This window comes from Zonotrichia leucophrys, chromosome 21 (genome assembly GCF_028769735.1).
Source record: "Zonotrichia leucophrys gambelii isolate GWCS_2022_RI chromosome 21, RI_Zleu_2.0, whole genome shotgun sequence".
In the NCBI taxonomy this organism is placed as follows: Eukaryota; Metazoa; Chordata; class Aves; order Passeriformes; family Passerellidae; genus Zonotrichia; species Zonotrichia leucophrys.
The window spans coordinates 7,065,937-7,073,299 of NC_088190.1; positions in this window are offsets into that span (position 1 = coordinate 7,065,937).

The window sequence follows — 7,363 nt, forward strand, 5'->3', positions numbered from 1 at the left end:
GAGCAGCACAGCAATAGCAGAGTTAGGCAGCCCAGTGTATTTCAAACAATTTGAGCTCTAAATGAATGTAGAGGCCAAGAGGATGTTTTTCTTAGTGGAAGAAACACAAGCATCCTGGATTTTGTTCTCCTGCTAATAGGTATAAAGAAGAATAAACAGCTGCTTTTTGTTTTCCCAAAAACATTTGCATTAAGAAGATCTGCAGATTCATTTGGAAATGGATGTCACATCTTTTTTTTCAAATGAGGAGCAGCTGTTTGCTTTGCTTGTTTAGAGCAGGCCAATTTCAGGGATTTTTTGTTGTTTATTAAGATGTAGGGCCAGCCTGCTGCAGTTTGCTGGGGGGAGTGGATCCCAGCAGGAAGAAGGTCCATGACTGTCACCCCATCCCATTTTCTGTGGGATTTATAGAGGGTTGACAGCAAATTCAGGGATATTCCATAATCCAAGCTGTGAGCTGAGTTCCCTGTGCCTCAAGCATTCCCAGAGCTGGGGATGGATCAGCCACTCCAGCAAAGAGCTCCCAAAGGGCTCTGCAGGCACTGCCCTCTCTGGAAGGAGGGTCCCTAAACAAAGGAAGCAAACAATGATGTCAGATGACATCTTAACGGCCCCACAACATCACATTCATGTGCAATTAATAACCAGGCTTTTGATCCTGCAATCAGCAGCTCTGAAAGCCATGTGCTTTCCCTGTACGTTTGATTACATTCGAGGAAGCAAAAGGATAAACACTTATTAGCATTACAAAGTGCTTTTCACATGCAGCCAGAACTTCCTGAAGCATTTGTGGTCCAGCACGATGTGGTTTTTATTTTATCCTCCTGCATGTGTGGTGAAATGCTATTTATTTTGTTTATTCCAGCATTTATCCAGGACCAAGGGTGACTGTGAGAACATGCTGAGGAACAGGGTCTGAGAGAAAACCTTCATGCTTCACTGAATAATCATTTTTTGTCATAAAAAAAGCAACATCTTGACTTTTTTCTTTTTTTTTTTTTTGGTCAGATTGCCCATTTTCTTTCATGGCACTTGAAAGATATGTAAACTTTTATTAGGAGTTCTCATAAATTGAATTTATTGCTGCAAGAGTCTTCCAGCAATGGTAAAGTTTAGCTTGCTGGGTTTTATTAGTCAGAGTCAGTAAAACAGCAGCATCACTTGGTTTGAGGCTGAAAACCAAGTGTTTCTTGGAAACTAATAGAGGAAAAAGGTACCTCCAACACTACCCAATGTCTTGGAATTCTATGTTCAAGCCACAGATAGTTCTCACTATGGAGATCTCTGTACACAGTGTCAAAATAGCACACAAACAATAAAAAATCCTGAATCCAAAGCAGCTTTGCTGAGCGTGTTCTTGGAATTTAAAGTTTTTAGAGTTCCCCCATTTCCTGCACGAACTGATGAGTAACTGCAAATACCAGGTTGAATGAAAAACAACATCTCACCCATTTGGTGGGAGGTTTGAGGCATTCCCCTCCCTGCACTAAGAATGTTGAACCTGACTTTTTTCCACTCCAGCAGCACCCAAGCAGATCTGCTCCTTTGGTTAATGGAGAGGATAAACCCAGCAGCACCCAAGGTGTCCAAGCACTGCAGGACTGCAGGGTTGGCTTAGCTGCAGCTCCCAGGACACTGCTCATTCCTCTTCTTGCAGCTGCTCCTTTAACTTTGCATTTCCAGCTCAGAAAAGTTGACAGACACAGGCTTTACCCTGAGCAAAGAGAGGATTGAGGGCATTCTTGTCAAACTTGGTCATTAACTAGCAATAATGTCTGTGGCTTTTCATTAAAAAAGAATCAAGGAGAAGCTGATTAAACACAGCAGAAAGAAACAAAACTTTCCATTCCCTTACTTTTTCCTTGACACGTTGCAGTTCATTTGAAGCCTGCTAATATACCAGCCAAAAGAATTGTAAGGGCCTGCCTGGATTCTTTCTTAATACAATGGTCATGGTTCAGTAGTTAGAATCTGTGTGGAATTAGCCAGAGACATGGAAGAATGGAAAAACATACTGCAAGGCTAAAACCCAGCACTTGTTCATGGGCTGATTCATTAGAAAACCTCATCAATACAGCACAAGGTTTCTCTTTCTACTATTCTAAAAAATGATCAGAAAATAGTACAGAAAATAAAGACATGAAATGTCAGAGCACTGCTTTTGCCTGGAATTTCAGAGCTGGCAAAAACTCAGGTCAGGGTTTCCATGCAAGTGCTCTCCTGCTGAGCTTTGTGGGGCAAAGCTCATGTTCACAGCAAAAGCAGCCTGGAGCAGAATTAGCACAAGGAGCTGTGCCACATCTTGTCCCATTTCTCCAAGTTCTGCTTCGAGCAGCCACACCTGACAGCTGGAACAGCAGCGCACACACAGTCCCACAGAGTGGGGTGGGAATGCAGCAGCAGCAGCACAGACCCTGCTCATGGACGTGGTGTGGCCCCAAACAAAGCCTGGGGGTGTGACGGTGTCACAGGGGTCTGGGGATGAGGGGAGAGATGAGGATCTGACTCCGTGCTTCAGAAGGCTTGATTTATTATGATATATATTATATTAAAACTATACTAAAAGAATAGAAGAAAGGATTTCATCAGAAGGCCGGCTAAGAATAGAATAATAAAGAATGATAACAAAAGCTTCTGTCTCAGACAGAGTCTGAGCCAGCTGACTGTGATTGGCCATTAATTAGAAACAACCACATGAGACCAATCCCAGATGCACCTGTTGCATTCCACAGCAGCAGATAATCAATGTTTACATTTTGTTCCTGAGGCCTCTCAGCTTCTCAGTGTTGGGGAAGATGAAACAGGAAATCCTTATTCTGGTAAAAGATTTTGAGAATATAGAAACTATTACCAAGATTGAAATGAAAGCAAGATTTGAGATCCCTCAGTTACTGAACAACTGGAAAACAATAGTGTAGCCAGCTGAAGGTGATCCCCTTTTGATGGAACAACACCCTCTGCTTGCAAGCAAGACCAAGGGTCAGAGCAGACCCCACAGCTTGGCAGAAGGGGCCCAAAGAGGAGTTTTTAGGGTTTAAAATTTAGCACAGTGTGGCAATGTAGTGATTTTTATAGGCTGTATGGAAATGCTGTAAGATTTGTATCTTGTACTAGATTGGTTAGAGAGAATCAGAATATTCAACACAGAAGATAATTCATTGTATTGTAACAGGATCTTTGCTCCCTTGCCTCTTACCCTGTTTATTCTCTTACCCCTTTTCCTCTCTTGCTGCTCTTTCCCTCTCATCCTCTCTCCCTCTCTTCTCCCAGCCCTGCTCCAGCTGTGTTTGGCAGCTCCCAGCAGGGCCCTGCACTTGGCCCTTTGCAATGAACCCCAAGTTCCTGACCTGGCTGCAGAGATCTCTGCTCTCCATCCATCCCCACCATCCCACCCCCAACGCTCCTGCACTCAGGAGGAAAAACCCTAAGGGAAGGATTTTCCATAAAGATGCCTGTGACAGGAGGGATGTTGCACTGCAGCACAGGCTGTCCCTGCTGATGCACTCAGCTCAGCCTCAGAGCATTGCTCACCCCACAGCATCCACGTGCTGCCCACAGAAAATCAATAAGGACAGCACAGGAGGCTTAATGGAGTTGCTGGCACCTTTCCCATCCCAGGGCAAAGTCCTGCTCAGGAGGGGTTTCTTTCTCCTCAGACTTTTTTTGTTGCTCAGAGAGCTAAAAGGTTTTCAAAGAGAGAAAGAAGCATCAGTGTCTGTTGGTGAATGTGCTTTATGTTTGGAGGAAAAACCCAGCACAGCAGAGTGGAGATTGAGAGCTGGAGGTTCCCACCCAGTCTGAGCTCTGTGTAACACGAAAGAATTGTTCTGGAAGTACAGGAAACAGGGAGTGGGGGCCCACACTGAGCCTGTGTCAACCATTACAAGCAGATAACTCCTACACTGCTGCCTTCCCGTGCAGATCTTGGCAGAAAAATAAATAAAAAATAGATGTGTGGGAGGTGATTCATGTTATTTAAATCTATGGGAGAAGCTGCATGTGTATTCTTTGGAAAAGAGGAGAGCAAGAGTGTGTTGGTATCCAGTGGGGAAATGACACAAGGGATGCTTGAAAAATAGGATAAAAGGTGATATTCTCATGCTGGGGAAGGTTCAAGATTTAAAAGAAACTTGCTGGGAACTTTTGTAACAAAAACTCATCCGGCCCTATGGACAAGCCAGAGGTAAGAGTTGAAAGGAAATCTGTTCTGTGGAAAGGGTTTGAATTCCAGCTGTGCAGTTCCAGAGGAGCTCCTCACCTCCAAGGCAGCAATGGAGGCTGCAAAAGCCCTCCCAGACCATCCAGTCCATGCTGTGACAATCCCCACCTTGTCCCCAGCCCAGAGCACTCAGTGCCACCTCCAGGTGTTCCTTGGTCACCTCCAGGGATGGGCACTCCAAGCCTCCCTGGGCAGTGCCAAGGCCTGAGCCCCCTTTCCATGCAAAAATTCCTCCTGGTGCCCACCCTGAGCTGCCCTGGCCCAGCCTGAGGCCGTTCCCTCTCTCCTGTCCCTGTTCCCTGAGCACAGCCCGACCCCTGGGCTGTCCCCTCCTGTCAGGGGCTGTGCAGAGCCACAAGGGCCCCCTGAGCCTCCTTTGCTCCAGGCTGAGCCCCTGCCCAGCTCCCTCAGCCCCTCCTGGGGCTCCATTCCCTGCCCTGGACACGCTCCAGCCCCTCCAGGTCCTTCCTGTGGTGAGGGCCCAGAACTGGACACAGCATCCCTCTGCATGGATCTTCCACAGGACACCAAGGAAACAGCAATCTGAATAATAATAATGGTGCTAATTCATCTGAGATCCCCAGTGCTGCCTCTGCCTTATCTGATGGCCTTCTGCTGCAAACCCAGCCTGTGCCTAACTCCCAGTGAGCAGTTCTTAAGCCAGGTGTTGTTAACTAAACTGGGGATCCAAGGGCTGAACCTGCTTCAACCAGAAGGTGACTTCCACCAGAGAAATCCAGGGCTCATTTTGAACCTTTCTGGCTTCATTTCCTCCATTTATTCCTACACTTATTTACTGGAAAGAAAGGAGAGGAGAGCACAAGGGAGGGAAGGGATCCTGGGACAGCCCATGCTGGGCTGTAAAATGCAAGGAAGGTTTTTCAAAACCACATGTTCCAAACATCACCTTGGAGTCCCACAATAATAAATACTTGATATTACACTGCAAGGGCCCCACTGCCAAGTAACTATAGCAATGAAAAGAAAAGCCTGGCCTTGGACACATTCCCTCCTGCCTTAATTTGTCCCTGGGGTGGGGAAGGGGTACAGAGAATGTGCTCTAGATCCTTCATGGATAACGTTTTCCAGAGCCCCCTCTGATCACTCTGGGATTTAAAAGCAGCAGAGTGAATTCTCCAAAGGAAGCTGAACATTCAAAACAATGACCCTGAACTATTGCATCCCCTTGGAAAGGTTGAATGCACCAGGTCCTGAGGTGAGGCTGTCAGGATCCACTGAGACCCAGCAACACAAGCCTTTATGAAGTGCCTCCCAATGCAGCTGCTCACCACTTCCTTCAGCCCAAAAATCTGCATTTTCCAGGGACCCAGCAGCCTGAAAATGAGTAAGTGTGAAGTGAGACTACACTGGCCTGCACTGAGCATTTGTTTTTGCCAACACAAGACCACATTTCTGGGCTGGTTTTAAACACTGCCTTCTGGAATTTAATTTTCAGGATGCAAATGAAATAATTATTTTGGAGGCTTCAAGTTATCTTTCCCCTGATGATATTTTCCAGAGCTGTTTGGAAACGGGAGGGTGGAGCTGGCACTGCTGGGGCAGTGGCTTCAGAAAGCACTTCTGGAGCTATTTGGGGAAAAAAACTGCTGGATCATGTTGGTATTTTTATAAGGAACTCGATGAGTGGTTCTATTTTGGATACCAGCTATGCAGCAGTGCAGATTGATTTCAGCAAATTGCAGGGGGAGGAAGAGAAAAGGAAGATCCCCTTGCAGAACAAGGGCTGCCCTCTCCAGGGAAACCCCCTGAACCCCCAGGGGCTCACTTAAACAGTGCCTTTAAATAAATTTATAAAAGCCATTTTGGTTTTATAAGGAAGAGAAAATAATGGCTAATTGTGATTGTGATATGTGAAGGAATTGAACCAAACCAATGAAAAGTAAAGCCTTTCCATCCTCGATCAAAGATAAATTTATAAAAGCCATTTTGGTTTTAGAAGGAAGAGAAAATAATTTACTGGTTAATTGTGATTGTGATATGTGAAGGAATTGAACCAAACCAATGAAAAGTAAAACCTTTCCATCCTAGATCAAAACCAGTTGTACTTTTAAGATAAATTAGACCTATACCAACAATAACTTAATGAAATTTTTGCCAACTTCAAGAATTTTTCACTTCTGTTTGTGGCTTTAGTCAGTAATTGACTTGCAAAAGAACTTCCAGTTTTATGAAGCAGCAGAGCCTCCTCCACCTCCATAAAGAAAATTGAACTTGCAGAAATCAAAACAAGTAATCACAGCTAAAAATTGCCTCCCAGTGTGAATGGGGACATCAGCACTCAACAAACACCCTGGGTTTTTTTCACAAGGCTTCTGGAGGAGCCTGCCAGGCAGCCTACACACCATTTGCAACACAAGAATTCACTTTAGGAGGTTTAGAGACTTCCAGAGTTGTTGCTGGCTCCACAAAGCTGTAACAGGATGGGCTGAAGCCCCAGAGGTCAGTGGGAACTCTTCCCACAACTTCCTCCCCCAAAATTAGGAAATATTTAGGCACTTATTAGGAAATATACAGGTATTTATACCTAGAGAGTGAAATTTAAAAATATAAAAATGTACCTAAGGGTGAAATTCTTCCCTGTGAAGGTGCTGAGGCCCTGGCACAGGTGCCCAGAGCAGCTGTGGCTGCCCCTGGATCCCTGGCAGTGCCCAAGGCCAGGCTGGACAGGGTTTGGAACAACCTGGGACAGTGGGAGGTGTCCCTGCCATGGCAGGGGGTGGCACTGGATGAACCCAAACCACTCTGCAATTCTGTGATTCTCATTATCAACCTATCGTGTGGAATAACTTCTTAAATGGGACTGAATGATCTTCCTGAAATTATCTGGCTTCTTTTCTCAAATAAACAAGAATGTGGGGGATTGCTCTTCCTGGGATATTGATAGGATTGACACCAGCTGTCACACACCTGCACCTCATTTCAGGCCCTGAAGAGCAGCCGAGGCCAGAGAGTCAAAATCCCAGAATTATCAGGGCTGGAGGGGATTTCTGAAGATCACTCATTTTTGCCTCCCTGCCAAGGCAGGCACACCTGGGGCAGGTGACACAGGAATGCGTCCAGGTGGGCCTGGAATGTCTCCAGCGAGGGAGACTCCCCCGCTCCCTGCGCACCTGTCCGGAGCTC